Source organism: Thermobia domestica, chromosome 5 (genome assembly GCF_964235325.1).
Source record: "Thermobia domestica chromosome 5, izTheDome1.hap1.1, whole genome shotgun sequence".
Taxonomy (NCBI): domain Eukaryota; kingdom Metazoa; phylum Arthropoda; class Insecta; order Zygentoma; family Lepismatidae; genus Thermobia; species Thermobia domestica.
In genome coordinates this window covers 132596945-132618720 of record NC_137458.1, presented here as the reverse complement: position 1 = coordinate 132618720, position 21776 = coordinate 132596945, and positions in this window count along the sequence as shown.

Below are 21776 nucleotides of genomic sequence, written 5' to 3'. Positions count from 1 at the left end.
AGTTAGTCAATATGTTTGTATGAAGTTTCAGAATATCATCTTTTTTTAAAAATGATATTATAATCGTTTAAATTTACATCTGATGGGAGAAATCTACGACCCGTTCAATATTTCATCAAGATCCTTAAGAGGGTAACGACCCAGAGATTGAGAATCCCTTTTTCTCCCCCCTTCATAGTACAGTCACTCAAAAAATACAAAGGTCATTCATATTGACAAATTTTATGTTAGTGAATCACATAAGTTTACACATGGTGTAAGCGTCACTGTTAAAAGTTTATGCATCGCTGCTAGGTGTATGATCAATTACACCGGTGTTTTGAACAACTACCTGCGAAAACCGTTCCTTGAACGGTATTAAAGAAAATTTCCCCTCGAAAAAAAATAATCCCCAAGAGTAAAATAACCTCTGTGCGTTTTTTTCTTTTCTTGTTTTTCCTTTTTCTTTTTCTTTTTTAAAGTAAGAAATGAGTTATGAACTCTCTCATGACTTATACGGTTGGCGCACACGCTTTTGGCGCCAAAGACTGGGGTTCGATTCTCAATCGAAATTCATGCTGCTCTGACCCCACGTTAAACATCAGATCAACGTCTCATATAGCCTAGGTGCTGAACGGAACGCTAAACTCCAAATCAACCAATCAAAAAATTATTTATTCCCTATTGTAGAGTTATTAATGAAATAGAAGAAATCATCTGGGCACATTTTGATAAAAAGTCGTCAGAAAAACTTGCCTTCTAAAATAAGTTAACTATTCTTAACTTCTTTCCCAGAGCAATGACTTATTTCGTAAATTAATCTTATTAACAAAATGTTAACAAAATTGTTAATAATTTGCAAGAAAATCGTAATTTTCAATTTTAACTTCTATTATTTTTAGAGTAGCAAAATAACCCAAGAAATACACATGGAAAACCTTATAGAAAGTTTTAAATTTAGTCCAGATACATTCAACAGTTTGACTCCCAAGGACGTGTTTATACATCGGAATAACAGACATCTAATATATATATATATATATATCAGCATATAAGACCTATGAAATGTGTAAATCCGTTTGAAATCTTGAATTCGACTATATTTTCACGATCTCAGGATTTACTTCTATCATCGCTCGAAAGGAAAAAAAAAAGCGGCATTATACTAACATCGAGAAAAGAGGGTATTACCAAGATTATAGTAGATAATAAGGTTAATGAGTTATAAAACAAAATTATGATTAAATATTATAAACGATCATTTTTTTTATTTAACTACAAAGTATTGTCTAAAGACAAGACATAGGGTGCAGAGGAGAAGTGGCGTAACTCGAAAATGAGATTCTGAGTTATGACAACCATTCATCCTTATTTAATCTGCTCTGTCAAGCATAATCACTTCATAGTTGAATTTCTTATATTAACGAAGAAAAAGGAACTTTCTGAAAATGGCGTATCGCTTGAAATGAGTACCATCCCTCTCCTGTTAACTTATGTTTTAAAAAATCAAGATACGCCATTTAGCTCCTTCACCAATTATATGAATCGATAGACGAAAGTGATCTGGATAAAATGACATGTTTGAGGTTAAATTCTCATATTTTTCGAGAAAACCGAGAAAAAACAAAGTTTTTATTTTGCTAAAAAAAAAGAAGAAGAAGAAGTCGTTCGTTTCTATTCTCCTGGGACAGATGTTGATTTATTTATGTACTGTAACTTGTATGTAAAAAAGAAAATAAGAATACAATGTTAATTAACAAACTCATATATCATTGTTTGTATTTTTCTAACGATTACACATATATTCCTAACGCATACACACATACTCCTAACGGTTAGCTGCATATTCCTAACGGTTTTACGCATACTTATAACGGTTACACACATACCCGAACGGTTACACACATACTCCTAATGATTACACGTATAGGTCTAACGGTTACACGTATAATCGTAACAATTACATGCATAATCCTAAGAGTTACACGTATACTCCTAATGGTTACAAACATACTGTTAGCAGTTACACGCATATTACTAACAGATACACGCATAATCCTAACGGTTACACACATACTGCTAACGGTTACATACATATTTTTAACGGCTACACACATACTCCTAACAGTGAGGCAATACTACTTGCGTACAATACACTCCTAATAACACGTTTAAAAGTAACAGTAACAATAAACGAGTTGAAAACTAAAAACTAAATGGAAGGAAGAAGCGAGAGGAATTATATGAACTTCATCATTATAACTAGAGTTCATAAACGTTACATTTGAAAACAAACGGAACTAGCGAAACAATCGAAGGAAGTCATAAAACAAAATAAAGCTTTGTTCTAAAATAAATACATAAAATCTAATCACCCTTTGTTTTGATCTATAGAGAAATTCTGGGAACTTTTATAACATAATTGAAAATTTTTATAACACTTATTTTATTTTATTTTGAAAATAAAGTATTAGTCATACGAAGAATTGAAAGTTTTTTTTTAAATTCAGAGCATTCACAAAAGACGTGATAGTTCTCTTTTTGGATATATTTCATTCTTTCGTTATTGGTTGTCTGATGAAATTGTATTCCTTCAGTTAAATTCTTTCAAATGACAATTGGATGCTAAAGAAGACGGAAAATAATGTCAATTTGACTATCTTCTGTGCAACATCAACAAGCATTAGATTCTGCTTCATAGTTTATTCGTCCATGTCTTATTAGGATTCTGAGTGACTCAGGATCAATTTAAGTATAAAGATGCGATTTCTCGTTCTGTGTCTCTGGCGCTGTAAAATTTTATTAGCTTTACTTTAACTAAGGACAGAAGCAAAAACGCAAAAACCTCCTAAGATGTAGGAAATCTGATAGGGGAGGGTTTTTATGTCCGTTTCCTACCCTTCCAAGCACATCTTCCATTCTACTATCCACATTCCCTCACCATGAACCCTTTTGGCCCTCACCCTCTCACTAAAGCACTATCTACTCCTCCTCTTTCCTAACGTTTTCGACTATCGTCGTCATCATCATTTGACTTGCAAATGTTGGGTCCTTTTTCCTTTCCAGCACTCTTTGCATCGTTCTCGGTCCCCTCGTAGCCTCTTCTTATACACACACCAAAGCTAAGTCACTGTAATTTCTATTTAATGGTGTATAATTACAGAAGAAAGCCCAATAAGCTTTGGAGACTCTAGATTTGTTCATTTCTTTGCGTCGAGGACAGAGGAGGAAGGGGGAGGTATACATACACAGGCCTCACCCTCCACATCATATTGCGACGAAAAGCCCCTCATCTTTCCCTTATACATCTACACTGTTTTAGTCTTTCTCTCTTTCTCTCATAGTCATCTTAGCTTCTCAATTACTTGCAACCCTCTTCTCTAACTCTGGTTTTAAAATAGTAGAAATCATCTTACGCAGAATGTTGTCGCCAAACAAATCTTACAACGTCGCCACAGGATATCCCATATTTTCGCCATCTTCGCTACTACTACTTGGGTATTTTGTCAGTGTTACCAACATATACAACGTGTGCATATCTAATTATATAAATTGGATGAGTTATTTGGAATCCGTAGATAAGTACAGAATCTGTGTCGCTTGTAGATAGGGTCTAACTGCTATATACTAATAGAATTTAATAATACGGTTCAAAGATGAAACGTATACCAATCGTCAGATCTCACTGAACAGAGCAAATTTATATGGGTGAAAATAAATCATAACGTGTAGTTTTCGACAAAAACGAATTATTTTGTAAACCTAAAAAATTGATGTTGTACAGAAAACAGAACATAGTACGGTTATTGAGATATAGTCTAAAACTATGATTTACTGTAAAACTTCAATTTTCGTTTTTACTATACGATTGTGCGAGGATCACTTACATCAACCGACAGACGACATTAAGTTATATAAAACTACGTGTTTGAGGATAAATTCTTATGCTTAGTTTTTGGAGAAAAATCGAGACAATGCTATGTTAATTTTATGCCGCTATGTCGAAAGAAACGTCGTTCGTAGCCAATAATAAATTTTCACGGATTTTGTTCCTTCGAAACATATTGTTTATTCAATTGTGTATTGTACTATTAAGTCTGTTTTTGTTTCACTTAATCTAATGATGTTTTGTTCATGTGAAATAACTTTTCTACTTTCTAGCCACAGAAGTAGCGAAAAGTCTTGTGATCATGAATAAAAATGGAAAATAGACTAAATTTCGATTGTTTTCATAATTTGTACATGCCTAAAGAGTAGTTTTCTTTTTCTTTTCTGTTCGTTCCTAGGTAAAGAACCCTAGAGACCACAACGTTAAATAAATAGAGCTCCAAGATTCTCCACAAGATTTTTTCGTTTTTTCCTCATACACCAAAGTATATTAGTATAAAAAAAAAATCAAATCAAAAGTCATTTTCTCAAAGACAGCTCTTGCTATTACATACTCATAAATATTTCATTAACATCCCTAAAATACTGCATTATTTATTTTCCTCATAAGATATCAGAGGGGATAGTTTACAGATGTGAGTGTGTTTTGTTCCGGTAGTTCTTTAGTGCCTTTAATGATTTTCTTGATAATTTCGTAAATAAATACGTATCTTATTATTAGCCCTAGAGTGAGGCATAACCTAAAGACCCTCACAATCAATCAATCAATCAATCAATCAACCAATCAATCTATCTGCCTATCTATCTATATCTATAGATAGATAGATAGATATAGATATAGATATAGATATAGATATAGATATAGATATAGATATAGATATAGATATAGATATAGATATAGATATAGATAGATAGATTTTAGATTTGTGGGCTGTCGGCATCTAAGGCCATTTAGCCCTTCACGATTTGAGGGATGACGTCCCTCGGCGAGCACACAATCCGGGGAAAGGGAAGGAAGAAAGGATTGGGAAAGGAAGGAAGCGCCCTGGAACCTATAAGTTAGGTACCACCTGGTGTGAATGAGGAAAACCCAGGAAAACCTCATTCAGGGTGGCTGGCCTGAAAAAGCTGTTACACTTTTTCGACCGAGTGACTCCACCGGGAATCGAACCCGGGACCGTAGATATAGATATAGATATAGATATAGATATAGATATAGATATAGATATAGATATAGATATAGATATAGATATATACATATAGGGTGCTCTAAAACAACAACGACAACGTTTGGGGGTTATTCCTGATACCAATATAAGGCAAAAAACTATAGACCAACCTGGATGCACAAATGCTTCCTCTCGGAGTTAAAGGCTGCCGAAAACATGAAAAAAAAATAACTTTAAAGGTCCATAGCTCCAATACTGTGGGACTAATCGCAGTCGGGTCAAGACTTCACTTAGGAACTAATGTGTGTGCTATCCAGAAATACATTTTCAGAATCCTAAGGTACTCACGCAACAATTTTTATAGAGGGAGTTTCGCTACGGGCATATAATTTGAAGTATTCACCAACTACACCTCTAAAAATGTTGCGGGGTCTCGATATATGCATGCACATAAATTTTTCAAACAACTTTATTAATCACAGTCAGGGTTAAGCATGGTTTAAATCAATTTATTTTTTTTAAATAAGTCTAAACTATGAAAGTGTCTGAGGAAGGCTATGTTATATAGCCGAAACTGTAACACAGATATATACTATTAAAATATATATACTGCTTTGATCAGTTGGAGTTTTATTAGCAATTTTGAATTTTCCGAAGCTATAATGTGTAATTTACAGGCCTAAACCAATTTTTTCTCCATTTTTGGACACCTTTTACGTAATACATGTTATGAAAATGCATCCAGCAAAAAATAGAAGAGACAGGTAAGACATATGTATTACATATGGTTCTTCAACTCTGTATTAAATTTACCTCCTTATGGTATGCAGTCTTTCTGTACTAATATAAAGAATCCTAATACAAATTCTCGCCTAATATAAATCAGTTTTGTAAAATACTTTGCGAGTGCGGTATATAGAAAATCTAGGTAGCCTAAACTTAATCATCTTACAGAGATACAGTTTAACAATTTCGTAGGTTGCTTGGAAAACTGAATAGTAATTGATTTAGCGCAGGTCTTCAATATGGCACTAAAACGAAAATCTGAAGCTGTGTTACCTCTTCTTACACCTAGGGCTACTGCACTTGATGAAGTACCAGAAAATAATTGCAGTATAAAAGACTTGGTAAAAATGAAAAAAAAAATGAACTTCAATTGTAGGAGATAAAAGACAAGCAGATGCTTTTCAAATTCACACATCGTTACTATATGGCTCTTTCTCAAGCTTATTCTTTTGGCATTGATGTTAAGATCCAAGAGAAAATTTACAGTGATTGGTTTAGCAAATAAGGAAAAGATGATGATTTATATTTTGCAAGTATCCGATGTTCTCAGATGTTTCTTCTTTTCATTTTGAAGTTTGAATGTAAAAAGACACTATTTAACGAGCCATATAGTATATTGATTCTACAGTAACGACACATGAGTCAGTATATGAACGATAGAAAAAAACACAAATCTGCAATAGAGAAACAACAATTATTCGTTCTCCATTATCGAACAGCTACTAACTGCACAAGCACAGTTAACGTTGAGACTTTCTCCTAATTTGGTTTTATTCAACCATCACTAACAAACCGTTTGGGAACCGAAAACTAACTAACTAACTAACTCTATGGCCTATGGAACCCGGAGGTTCAGTGCCGCGTTCACAAAAGCTCTCCACTGACTTCTATCCTTAGCTAATTGCATCCAGTTTCTACTTTGTATTCCTATCTCTGCGAGATCCATCTTAATATTGTCCTCCCATCTGCGCCTAGGTCTTCCTAATGGTCGTTTTCCTATGGGTCTACCAGTCAAGACTTTGAAAGCGTTTCTACTTTCTTCCATTCTAGCTACATGACCTGCCCACCTAAGCCTCCTAGACTTGACGACCCTAACAATGTTGGGTAAACCGTATAAACTATGTAGTTCCTCGTTATGAAGTTTCCGCAATTACCCATTCTCGTTCCTCTTGGGTCCGAATATTCTTCTCAGGATCCTGTTCTCAAATACTTTCAGTCTATGTTCTTCCCTCAGAGTAAGCGACCATGTTTCACAACCATACAGAACAACAGGCATGATTATCGTGTTACATATTTTAAGCTTCAAATTCCTCGACAGAATTCGCGACGACAAGAGATTTTGAACCGAATAGTAACACGAATTCCCTGCTTTTAGTCGACATTTAATTTCTTCGTGAATATGATTTTCGTCTGTTAATATTGATCCTAAATATTTGAAAGTATCCACTTTATCAAAAGTATTATTTAATATTTTAACGCCTCCACAATTTGCCGTATTACGGTCCCGACGCACTTCCATGTATTTAGTTTTCTCTGCATTTACTTCTAAACTCATGTCCCTGCAAGCGTTTAATAAGATCTCTGCATTTGTTTCTACTGTTCTCCTATCATCCCCTATTAAATTTACATCATCAGCATATGCCATAACCTGGTGAATGCCGTTCAACTCTAGGCCCTGGTTGCTATCTTTGATTTTCCTTATGGCGTATTCCAGCACAAAGTTAAATAATAATGGCGACAACGCATCTCCTTGTTTCAGGCCATTTTCGACGTGGAAGCTCGTGGACAAAAATTTTCCTACCCGGACTTTACTTTGGGATTCACTTAAACATATTTTAATTAATTTAATTAGCTTTCTCGGTATTCCAAGTTCTGTAAGAACGTTGTATAATGTCTCTCTCCTAACCGAGTCGTAAGCCTTTCTAAAATCAATAAATAGTTGATGTACCGGGGTATTGTATTCCCACTTCTTTTCGAGTATTTGGCGAATGGTAAATATTTGGTCGATAGTTGATCGATTTCGTCTAAATCCGCACTGATAATCTCCAATACTTTCATCTGCGTATGGGGTCAATCTTGCTAACAGAATATTTGAAAGTATTTTATAGGATGTTGACAGAAGAGAAATGCCTCGATAATTATTACAGTCAGTTTTGTCGCCTTTCTTGTGAATTGGAACAATGATTGATTCTTTCCACTCTTGTGGCAATTCTTCCTTGTTCCAGATAAGGAGAATGAGTTTGTGTATCTTGTTCCACAATTTTTCGCCTCCAGCTAAAATTAACTCAGCCGGAATTTCATCTACACCCGGAGATTTATGTTTCTTCAATTTCTTTATAGCGGCTTCCACTTCTATTCGATTGGGTTCTGGAATATACGGTTCTGCGGTGTGTATCCCCTTTTCTCCACGCACATTAGTTTTTGGCTGCGTGTTCAGCAAATCGTCAAAAAATCTTTCCATCTATTTAAGAGGCTATCCGTATCGGTGAGAACTGTTCCGTCAGATTTCTTTAATATATAAGCACGAGGTTGATAGCCTTTCTTAAATTCGCTGATCCCCTTATACATGTCCCGAATATTTTTACTTTTACTATTATCTTCAAGTTCCTTAATTTTAGCTTTCAAAAAATCCCGTTTCTTTGTTCTAAAAGTTTTGGGAGTTTCCCGCCTGATATCTGCGAAATTTTGTGTAGTTGTTTCATTCGGATTTTGTAGCCACCGTAATTTTGCCTGTTTTCTCTTCTCTGCTAGTTTAATGCATTCTTGGTCGAACCATGGTTTGTTCCTGCGTATTTCCGCGTGTCCCAATTTTTCTATTGCTGAACTTTTAATGCTATCTCTAATTTCAATCCAAGTATCCTCAACACTAGTGCACTCCGAGTCTTCTAAAACCGCGAATCTATTCGAAACTTCAATCTGGTATTCCTCTCTTACCTGGCTCTCTTCTAATTTCTTTAAATTAAATCTCTCCGTTTTCGGACATTGAATATTACCTTTATTCAACGATAATCTCTCCCGTATTATGGCTACTACCAGGTAGTGATCAGTGTCACAATCAGCCCCTCTAAACGACCGGACGTCAATTATGCTAGATTGTCTTCTTCTATCTACTAAAACGTGATCAATTTGATTATGTGTTTTTCCGTCTGGTGATGTCCAAGTGTATTTATGAACGTCGCGATGTGGGAATTTTGTACTCTTCACGATTAGGTTTTTGGATGTTGCAAAGTTCACGAGTCTAACACCGTTGTCATTACTTTCCTTATGCAAACTTTCGTTCCCTATAATCGGTTTGAAAATATCCTCTCGTCCTACCTTCGCATTGAAATCCCCTAATAGAATCTTCATATGGTATCGCGGGAGTTGGTCAAATATCCGTTCCACTTCTTCGTAAAAACTATCTTTTATATCGTCACCCTTATCTTCAGTTGGAGCATGTACATTTAAAACAATAATATCACACCACCGTCCCTTAAGAGTAATAAAAGAAAGTCTGTCAGTAACAAATTCAACCCGTTTAATTGCTGGTAATATTCGTTTGTGAACGAAAAACCCTGTTCCTAACTGGTGATTTTTATTTCCTTCCCCGTAAAAGAACGTAAAATTTCCGGAATTCTCAGATCCATTTCCTTCCCACCTAACTTCCTGAACTCCTACTAAGTCTATCCTGTATTTCTCTAACTCACTCGTTACAGATTTTAACGCGCCTGCCCTATAAAGACTTCTAATATTCCATGTTCCAAATCTCATGTCCATTTTCTTTTGCTGATGTCGTGCCAAGTTATCAGTCCTTGTCCGAGGCTTTTGTGAATGTTTCTAAACAAGTACCTTTTTTTACAGGATGAGGGTGTTAGCCTTACCCAAACCCCCAAGCTGGAGGACCACTCCTAGTCGTCTGTCCGCGACTGCTTATTCAGTATATTCGCAGCTAACCTCTATATCTAGAGGCCTTCTCCTCGATCCGCAACCTGAGGACGCGCCATGCCGTGGTGACAGGAACCCACGTTACACAGTTGGGAACCGAAAAGGCAGTTAAACTACTGTTTTGTTTAAAGCTTCAACATCAAGCACAAAATTGACAGTTAGTTGCATGCATGTATATGCGTAGCCAGAATTTTTTATATGGGAGTCCACAAAAGTAACTAAAGCACAACTCTCCATATAAAATAAATAAAACAGAAGTTTCTATATACGGGTACACAAATCGGTGTACAGAAAGGTGTCCATCCACCTTCTCATTATAACATTAACACATTTTATTGGATATTAAGCACAATGAGACAAAATGAATTTTGTTTTCAGTTAATTAAAGAATTACAAATAAAATATTAGAATGCATGATTAAAATCAAACCATATTATTAGAGTACACATAGTCACACCCTTATGTACGTCTGGGGGTCTGGATACCCCGCTCTGCCGAAATCAGGACTTTTTCGTAAATTTAGTTTAATGCCAGGGGGTGATTTTACAAATTTTAATAAAATTTATCCTCATTTTGAATTTGGTCACGTCTACTCCTTAAAAGCTTTGGAACACTTCCAAAGTACATTTCTCCGTACTTGTCTGCACCTATGCCATATACAATTGAGTAACTGGTTGAGTTGAAATGAAGCACTAAGTATTCCTTTTTTCTAACAAGAAAGTTACAAGTAGTTTGTAAGTGATTGTGGAAAGTGATGGGATAAAGTATAACAATTGTAGTTTCTATTAGTATCAGTGATTGTCAGCAGTAGCGTCTTCTCTGGGTGTGCAAGTCGTGTGTTAACGCCCAACGAAAAATGAAGAAAAGAGAATTTTAATTTAATTAAACGGATCGTCAGAACTTGGGATTTTTTATTTTCAACGAGACAGGATCATCTGTTGAAGTGCAAAAGAACAAAGAAGTGCTGTGCGGTCATGTTTTGAGGAGGCAACTCTGCGAGTAAGTCGTTGGCAACGCTATGGCTGAAGTTTCACTGCTTTAGAAGACTCCTATTGTGCATGCACTTCGTGTCCCTCACCTCGTGCTTGTGTGATCCAAGGCGTTGGTTAGGAAATCAACGTCTTGAGTTTTCTGCTTCTCTCAAGCGTTGCCAACTCTGTAGATTTATTTGTGGATGTACAAATATTTTATAGCAATACGAAAAACACTTTTGGGGGGAGAGGGGGTATGATCTACGCACTTTTTTTATTGCTAAACATATCATTCAATTCAAAAGTTAATGGTGCAATCGAGTTCTTCCTAAAATACGTGTAAGGAGTACGGTGAAAAGAAACATAATTTTTTTCTCGATCCAAGTTGTGTTGGAAGTGTCAGTTGATGAAAAAAAAAGCCTGGACGTTAAGCTACAGAACGGTTTTCCATTCTGCCTTTTATTTCCCTAATTTTCATTTACTTTGTCGTTAGTGGGTCACCCTCAAGACTTACGGTTTCGGGCCTCTATTACTGTTTCTAAAGCAGTAATCCAGAGGTTGCTACTAAAAGAAAGACGACTTGGGCTGAAATTCACGTAATTGTAAGTAAATAATTGCTTGTTTTTGATTTTCAGTTTCATATTTTAAGGGTATATTTACTTATACTATAACAATTTTATAATTAAATGTATTCCTTACGTAATAACATCCTCCTTGATTGCTCTTTATAATTTACAGACTAAATTGTTAGGAATAAATTTCTATTTATATGTTGGCGTAAATAGGACATTATGCAGTGACGATCATAGTTCCTTACTTTCATAAATTGCGAGAACTTCCAGGTACAGACTATATTCAGAAAATCGATGGGTGGGCAAAGTATAGTCACTATTAAATACTCGTATGCTGAATGCGAATGCCACTAAAATAGTTATGCGTAAATTGAGGTAAATTTATTACAATATTTTTGATCAGTAAAACAATGTGGGTGAGCCCATCTTTGCTCCTGGGAAGAGGGGTTCCTCCTCTAGTATCGCCTATGGCTGTAAGGGTTAACATATTTTTCCTTTCTTGCCAACGCCCTAACATCCACGTCAGGAGACGCTACTGATTGTCAGTATTCTTTGATATATTATAATAAGTACTTACTATGTTACTACTAAAGAAAACTGAAATGTCGGCTTTTCGAATTTTGGTTTTTCTAGAAACCGGTTTAGCCCATTCCTAGTATTTATTATATTACTTTGTTCAAAATGCATATTTTAAGGGAAGGGGCTAAAATACACCAAAAATAGAGTATCTCAGGAGTGCCTCAAGTTAGGCAGATGAAACTTCATAAATATTTATTTTTAATAAAACAAGTTGATACGTAGGCTTATCCGAGAGTTTTCGAAAATTCCGCTTCTAAAGTGAGACCGGAAATTTCTATAAGATTTTTATTTCTCATTTTGAATTCATAAAATGGTAATAGTGAGGAAACAGTTTGAATTGTTTACATAAAATGAGTGTTTGAACATGGTTAGCACTTGGGGTTTTTTTTTTTTTTTTTTTTTTGTTTGTTTGCTTGCTTTTTTTAAAATTACATTTGAGTTGAAGTGCATATCCTGAGGGAAGAAAGGAGTTTCAAAATTATCACAAAAATAACGTCTAGATTGCTTGATTTTTTAAAAAGTTTATTTTCTTTATAGTATATTTAGCACTTGAGTTAATCTGAGCTTATATCATTTCATATTGATTCGGATATGGATCCTAAGGGAGAAAATATTCCATATAACTGTTATTCCTGTACAAAGGACAGGTATTTCAGCTACTAGTACATGTATAAGATACTTTCCACATACAGTAGAGTACGTAAAACTAGGCACTCGATAACCCGGCAGTCCTGATAACTCGGCCACACCCTGGTAGGGCGAAAAAAAATCTGGCGGGCAGACCCGTTCAAGGCCATTGACAGGTATTTTTCTGAGGTCTATCTTATCAGTAAATTACTGTACATTTTCATGTACAGTAATTTTCATTTTCATGTGTAATAAAGGCTCTATGCCTTCATACAGTACTTACGTTTTCTTTGTTTAAGGGTAGTTCATTGTATTTTCAATCAACCAATACATACAAGTAAAGTACTGCATTTTCTGAGGAAACACTCGTACTTATTCTTTTTTTAACCCCTTTCCCGATAACCCGGCATTTTCACAAACTCGGCCACCGTTCGCCCTACATTAGGCCGAGTTTTCGGGATTCTACAGTATCTTATTCTTTTCGTAAAAAAGAGACCACTTCTGCTAGTAGCTAAATTGATATGCTTACTATAATATTGTTCGAAGAATATACTGTACTTGCATTTTCTTTTTGTTTCGTTAAAATCTATCTATATTAAACAAGTTTGCTTACTGTTCTTATTTCTTCAAGGAAAGGATAGTATTAGAGGACTTTAATTTTAAGAAGAAAAAAATATATTAACACTTTCCAAAAAATTGATGAAGTTACTTATTGAATAAAACGACCAGTTTGCAACATGTATGAGTTCGTATCTGATGTATTTGTTTCCCTGCTGTTAATTTCCTTTTGTACACAAGTAAGATGTAGAAGAAGAATTCAATATTGCCTTCTGCATCTTCACTTTTAAGGATCTTTTTTCGTGCTTAAGAGATTGGTAACTAACTTACCAAGTCATTTGCTGTCGAGAGTGGATATTGTTATAACTTGCTGCAAGAAATGCTAGAATGAATTCTCCTAGGTTTCCTCAGCCAACCGAAGAGTTAGAAAGAGCCTTTTCTCTCTCTCTTTCTATCTTTCTCCCTCTTGTAGCGTATTACACTAATTATCTTTGAAGTGGTGTTAGCAACTTTTGTTTAGTGTGACGGGAGTCAAGGTTCAAATGTATTTATGTGTATGCAATTAAAGCAATGAGGTGTTGGAGTTTTAATAAACTGAGTGAGGCGTATGCATATGTATTCTCCATTATCTGTGTGAAGCTCTGTCTCTAACTCTCATATTATACACATATTTAACGAGAGTCTAACATCACTCTATTATTTCACAGAATGAAAGGAGCAAGATGGAATCTCCGTAATACGAACAAACTAACAAAATGGAAATTGGTACCAATTGTTGTAGCTTCACTATCATAGAAACAAAATGGTTAAAGATTTCGTCTTTGGTGTGAGACACCCTGAATTGATTTATCGTGAACATACAGTCAAACTTGTCCATGTTGAGCACCTGTAATGCCCCGCTATTTCATACCTGCGCCGCATTACATTATAGTATATTTTGGAAGGTGGCGATTTGCATTACGATCTGTATCCGGTGATTTACATCTAAACAAAGATACATTTTTCGAATCGAAAAAAAAAAGTTAATGAATTTAAAAGTTTGAGTCCGTTAGGCTATGTGATCTGTGTTTGAGTCAATGAATATAATGATAAAAAAATGGAAGAATTAATCCAGCGAATTGCCTTTAGGAATTTAATGTGAAGGAGTTTGAAAAGTGCGAAGTTTTTGTGTTAAATGTTAATTGACCTTCTAAATAAGTGTTCAGGGTTTGTTTATGGAAAGGCATGAACAAAAATATGATGGATTACTGAAGCTATTAGTTAGCTCAGGGGATTCTATCCTCTCTCCAAATTCTACACACCATCACGTCTAAACTTTGGACATGAATTATAAGTAGTTATATTGCAAAATAAAATGTCTCATCAAAATTTTCTGTGGTGCATGCTGTATAATTTGCAGACCTGTGCACTTATCTTTTTGCTATATGTTAGGTGTTAGGAATTTTAGAAACAGCAACAGAAATTTCAGTAGGAATAATAATTATCGCCTTTTTGGGTACTACATGTAATGGATTGAGATGGATACTCTGGGAAGGTCGTATTATTCCTTGTGCTAACATTTCAGCAATTGCTTACGTACATTATCTCTGAAACGGTATGGAATGATATATGGTTTTCTTACGATAAATGATTTTTTTGCTATAATTATAAAAGTTTAATTAGTGTTTCATGGCAAATATTACTGTATCGGAAACTAATTTACAGTTATCGGGAAACACTGTGCATACCTGTCCTTCATGTTTAAAAACGTTTCCAACAAGAAGAGGATTAAATATTCACAACACTCGTAAACATGCTGAACAGTTCAAACAGTTCAATTTGATTACGGTCTGGAATATTTAAATACATTTGCCAGACGTTGTGAATTTTAGATTCCCGGTACTTAACATCCATCTCTACCACGAACCTATACTTTTCTTCAGATAAAGAAGGGGAACATCGGCGACTCCGTTACTGGGTCACAGGCTCAGGTCTTCTCGTAGAGGATTCTGCGCCTTTATTATCTTATGCTAACGCCTAACTCATTGGAAGTCAGATACTGTTTTGTGTTGTCTGTCTTGTTGAAGTAGTAAAGGATTCTGAAACATCTGTAAAGTCATCCACGGCAAGATAACACTGGAATAGTTAATGACGTCTAGGCATGGAGAGCGTTAGTGAGAGTTAGCGCATAACACACCATCAGTTCTATTGAAACCTGATCAACTAACAGAAGATAAAAGTACTATTTGAAACGAAAATACTATTATATACTGTAATACAAACCCTTTTACTGCAGTAGGTCTTAGTTTTATCAATAATATATGTTAATAATTATTTATGCAATATAAAACATCAAACGCAGTATAATAAATATAAATCGCACACCATGTTTTAAATTTGTAACTCTATCACTAATTAGCTGCAAAACGCTACAACACGGCGGTAGATCCAGAGAGGATCGTCAGTTCTAGGAAATAATCAAAACATCCATACTATCTCACCCCTCTTACTAGTGAAATATCAAAAGTGACTGTACTGTATATTTGAAAACAGCTCCACTAGCCTTGCTCAGTGGCATACGCAAGGGGGTTTCGGAGTTTTAACCTCCTTTGAGCAAGATGATATGCAAAAATAATCATTTATCATATGTATATAACACCTGACATATGAATTTTGGAACTTAAACCCCTCTCCTTGACGATCTTTAACGTACGTCTCTGGCCCTGCTAATGTGTTGACTAGTGCTGTTGAACTTTTGTGACATTTGCGGTTTTCGGTTTCTCGACAAAACCGGTTTTCTGAAAACCGCAAATGCTGTTTTCAAAACAGAAACCGCAAAAGCAGTTTTCAAAACCGAAACCACAAAAGCGGTTTTCAAAACCGACATTTCGGTTTTATGAAATTTCACTTTTTTCAAAAACCGGTTTTTGGTTTCTTCAAAGACCTATTTTGACAGTACTAGTGTTGACTAGTGATGGGTAAATTCCCGGGAAGATATTTTTCGGGAATATTCCCTGGGAAGATTCCCGGGAAGATTCCCATAATGGGAATTTATCCGGGAATTTATGTACAATCAGAAAGAAAATTGCATTCTATTACTATATTATGATTTCAAAGTTGAATTAATTTTTTATCATAGCATATTATTACTGTTGTCCACAGAGGATTCTTTAAAATGTATATATTCTGAACGGTACTATGTTACTTTATTAACACTTTATTATATTTAGAGATTACGCAGAATTGTATATTTATTTACAATATGTTCTATCAATTAAATATGTGTGAAAAAATTATACAGTAAGTCCTAATATTTTCAACCGCTAAACAGTTTAAATTAATATGTAAGTGGATTTGCTAAACTTGACTCTACTACTGATATTTTAAACACATTAAATTTATAAATGTTATGAACCAATTAGATTGGGTAAATGACAGAAGATACATGTCTCAACAATTTATCAACATTTGCGCATACATATTTATGTTCACAAAATTTGCAAGGTACTTACTTATCTTTATATTTTAGCACGTAACATTGCCATGCATGACCTTTCATTCTACCAATTTCTCGAAATTCCATACGTTAATTCACATGTAAGAGAAGTCCGAGTACCTCTTCAGAAATTAGTCAGAGATAGTGATTGGTAAATTCCCGGGAAGATTCCCCAAAATGGGAATTTTCCAGGAATTTATGTACAATCACAAAGAAAATTGCATTCTATTATTATATTATGATTTCAAAGATAAATTCGTTTTTATATCACAATATGTTATTACTGTTGTCCCCAGAGGAGTCTTTAAAACGTATATTCTGAACGATGTTGTGTTATTTTATTAATATTCTATTATATTTAGAGAGACACATAAATGGACATTTATTTACAATAGGGTCCTATGAAAGTAAATATGTTTCAAAAACGGTATAGTAAGTCCACATACTTTTAAACCGCTAAACAGTTTAAATTTACATGTAAGTGGCTTTTCTAAACTTGACTCTACTACTGATATTATAAACATATTAAATTTTTAAATGTTATAAACAATTTTGCCAACATTTGCGCATATATTCACAATATTTGCAAGATACTTTCTTATCTTTATAATTTTGCATGTAACATTGCCACACACGACCTTTTTTCCTGCCCATTTCTCGAAATTTCATGCGTTAATTCTCATGTAAGAGAAATCCGAGTACCTCTTCAGAAATTCGAGTCAGAGAGTGGAGACAAACCGACGCCTATTAGGTACTAACGATGGTTCAGGGTTTATTAATAGTACTTCATCTCTATTTCTACATAATTCTACATTACTTTACAAAATAGTTCCATTTCATCATTTGTAAATTACTACTTTGCTAATTTTGGCTGTTGTTTAGCATCGGAGGCCAGCTTTTGCACCTACCTGTTTGCGATATTCTATTCCGATGCGGTTGTTTTATGGTTTCATACGTTAAATTACGTTACCAACATTAAATTCAGACAGCACTGCAGAGCGTTAGCGAGTGAAGGCCGGTTAGAGTCCCGCATGGCACGTTTTTTTCTATCTTCGTAACTAACAATTCACTTTCTTTTCTCACATAAATCACTTCCACTTAACTTTACGGTTTGTACAAATCCCCTACTGACATAAAAAAATGTATTCGATACTTTCTTGACTACTTGAACATCACTATCAACTCATTTCTTCCATAAATCATCCTACTTTTTGCTAGTTTTGGCCCCTCAATACTAAACAATTGCCTTACTTTTTAGCGCAAATGGAAATGGAACTTAAAAAATCATATTATTAGTTATATAAAGTAGTCAAAGAATTTTAATTTTTTTAACCTCCAAATTCTTTAAAGCTAGAAGTATATCTCAATATATTAAAATAATTAGTCATATGGTTCTTATAATTTGGAAGATAAAGTAAACAATTGGAAATAAATTCCTTCCCGGGAATTTATAGGTCAGGGAAAAAAACCGGGAATATTCCCATTTTTTTAAAATTCCTTCCCACCGGGAATATTCCCACTGCCCATCACTAGTGTTGACCAGCACGAATCAGACTAAAAAAAAAGAAAAGAAAAGAAAGAAATAAAGAAACTTTGTAACATGAATCTGATCATTTGTTCTCCATTTCCCAAGTTACGTACAGGGAAAAGCATTCGAAGAAATGACGAAAGCAATAGACACCAATTACTCAATAAATCCATCTGGACTGAATTATCAAATAATTTGTAATATAAAATATGATTGGAAAGCGTTAGTGACACTCGCAGACAACAGGCATGAAAGCAAGAAAATATACTACCGTCTTTTGTAATTTTTTTTTTGGAAAAGTCACTTTTATTGGAACTATTTTCTTCCTTGAGCTTATTGACTTCCCAAAACGTACAACAGAAAAAGATGTTCTGAAACAATTACCGGTACTAAGGAATGAAGATCACGTAGAAGTCCAATACAAGAAGTCAGTTTGAAAATTAACAGTGTAAGAGAACGTTGCCTCAATGCGCCGAAGTTCCAATTTAGGCACGTGTCTAACTTAAGGAGTAATAAGTAACACAAGTCTTATGGAAAAATGTAGGTTCAATAGGCATGATCCCAAGCTATGGAAAAGGCCACTTAGAGAGGTAACCAGGTTAACAGGTTTCACTGCATAAGAAGTTTGTTATATATATATATATATATATATATATAATGGTACACCCTTCAGGATCTCCTTCAACCACCATGGGGAATCAAAAATTTCACCCTGTGGGAACGTCGTAGATTAACTTGGAACCATTCGCGTTGCTCTTCGAATCAATCACGCAGTTACATCGATTTTTATGCTTATAGTGGTGCTATAGTGTCAATGTCTATCTACTTTAACTGCCATCTGGAAAAGAATTGATGTAACTATTTGATGGATTGGTAGATCTGCTCTATGGTTCTTTACCTGCGACATTGACACATAATGCAATTCGCGTCTCCAGACGAGAATTTGAAAAGTATACAATTATCTATCTATCTATCTATCTATCTATATATATATATATATATATATATATATATATATATATATATATATATATATATATATATATATATATATATATATATATATATATATATATATAGTTTTTAAGGTGAAGGTAAATAATTTACTTTAAACTAAGATTATGCAGATAAAAGTATGACACACAAGGCCATAGCTATCAATATTACATTGAGATAATATAAAGAACTAGAGAAGTAACCTATGTCGCCCTATGTCGCAGTGTTTATTCAAGCGTGCTCTCGATTGTGGCGTTTGATCCAAGGTATCCTCTCTCCAAAAGGTGTATTCCACAAGTTTCAGTCAGCGTATATAACAAAACCATAGGCAAACGCAAAGTTGTATGTGAGAAGTGCTTAAAATTCACAATAATCCTGGGAAACTTTCCAATTAGTAACATTTTGGTTCTTGTAGGGGAAGCGGGGCTAGTTGCAACAGAGGCAATTTACAAACTGTTAATAGCTTTTCAACGCGAACGGTTACGAGAACGAACCTGCCCTTCACGCATGCACATTTTGTGGAGTAAAAAGCGTGGTTGAGTGTTGGTGACCGCAAACTTTAATTGTTGACAGAGAGAAGAACTATTATTTTCAGACCAGGTGAGTAAAATTTGAAGAATTTATTTTGAAGTGACTGGCCGCTACTACAAGTAACTTAAATTAACTATACAGTTAATAATGAAACACGTACTTTCACTTAATAAAATATAAACAGCCATGTTTACCATGAGATTTATGTCGAAGACATTTTCTTCATTTTGTGAAGTAAAGTGGGTAAGGGTAGGGTTGCCATGTTTCAAAAATCAAAACCCGGGACGCTACTAAATTACGAGAATCTTTGAAATGCTTAAAATGAAAAGAAGTGCTATATATTAATTTCCTTTCTTCCATTAGAGTTGTTTAAGTATTACATAATGACATTTTTAGTCGTTTTAGTAGATTTTCTCCTCTCAACTAAGCAAACGTAAGCAGATGATTCACTCCTTTCCCCTGATAAACCCAATGAAACGAATGCTTCCATCAATTCCAAAGTACCATAGTTAAATCGTGAACTTAATTAAATCTATGTTCTAGGTATTCAAGTTTATTTTTTTCTAACTTTTGAATTGCCATACTCATATATACCTAATCCTGTGAAATAAGCAAACTATAATATTCCCTACTTTCTTCATCGTTGAAATCTGGGACACTTAAGCGTCCCAACAAACGGACGCAGTTCTCGGTTCCGTGACGGTCACGGATTTTCCGAGACGAATGACAACCTTAGGTAAGGGGTAAGTTGCAACAGGAGTCACAACATGCCTTGGTACAGTGAAACAAAGGTTAAATAGAAGAATTGTGAAGAAAACACTACAAACCCAGAAAGGGAGACGAAGAGACACTCCGAAGAGCAACAAGACAGGAAACATCGCATTGTAAGCGTACTGTTAGTTCATTGGATGATGATGAGTCTTACTTTTGTTTAGTGTGTCGCAAACCCTATGATGATGATGGAAGGCAGTGAGTACAGTGCTTGGAGTGTGATGGGTGGGTGGGCTCATTTTAAGTAATGTGCGAAAGAGGATCAGTCTTATGTGTTCATCATTGTTTCTGATATTAATCGAAGTGTTTCTTTTGTTTGTATATTATTTTTCTGTCCTACATTTCTAATCTAAAAATAGCTTATGGAACTGTTAGGACTATTTAAATTTCGAAATATGATGTAGTATATTTAGTAGGCCTATGTGTAAGATGATAGCACTACTGTACATGATATATTCAGTGCAGATCAGTCTCATAATATTATAGTTTATTTTTCTTTAGAAATAAAAACATTTTAGTTGTGTTAGAAAAGACAATTTGAACTGTAGGCGTTACCTATAATGTCAGCATATGCTGAACAGTGCCTAACATAATATTTATATTGTTCTTTGTATCATTTGTTATATATCTAGGTAAATGTATTTCATATTCATATTTTCATCTGTACTTCTAAGTTTAGTGCTTGGAAATCTTAAAGTTTCAAATAAAATACAAGAGTGTCGAAGTTCTCGAATTTTCTGTGCAAATAGAATATATTCCGCCGTACAACTACAAAATTTGATGAATGTATGTTAAAAACAAAAACAAAAATTTACAATTTTTTGTTAGTCGAAAATTTTTAAAGTGTTGCAACTAGCCCCCGTCTCTCCTAAGTTTTTTTTTTTTTTTTTTAAATTATACTTACGAATGGAATACATATGATGGGCTAGTTATCTCCTAGGGATGGCCAGAACCGGTTCCTGTTTTCGACTCTGAACGGATCCAGACCTGAAAACCGGATCTCCAAAGGTTCCGCCAGAATCAGAACTTTGTGGCCATCCCTACGCTAAACCCGAGCTGCTAGCAAACTGTGAACAGTGTGCTAGATGAAATGGTGGAAGCGACAGGCAGGCGCCCAGGCGGTGCCCGCTTGTCTCATTTGGCTAAACAAACTGGATAACTGCAAACTCATTTGGCTAAACACCCACTGGTGAACAAATTTTTTTTCTGCGGTCACAAGCGGGTCTGGGCGAAGAGGGCACAAGCGCGCGGTCCTCTTTGCAGTGGTTTGAAAGTGAACTTTGTGCCTCCTTTACGGGTATTTGGGGGTTTTCGGATCCAGGTCTGGAACCGATTCCTAAGATCCGGTTCTGGAACCGGGTTTTCGGATCCAGGTCTGGAACCGCTTCTGAAAACCGGATCTCCAAGAACCGGTTCCGGAAC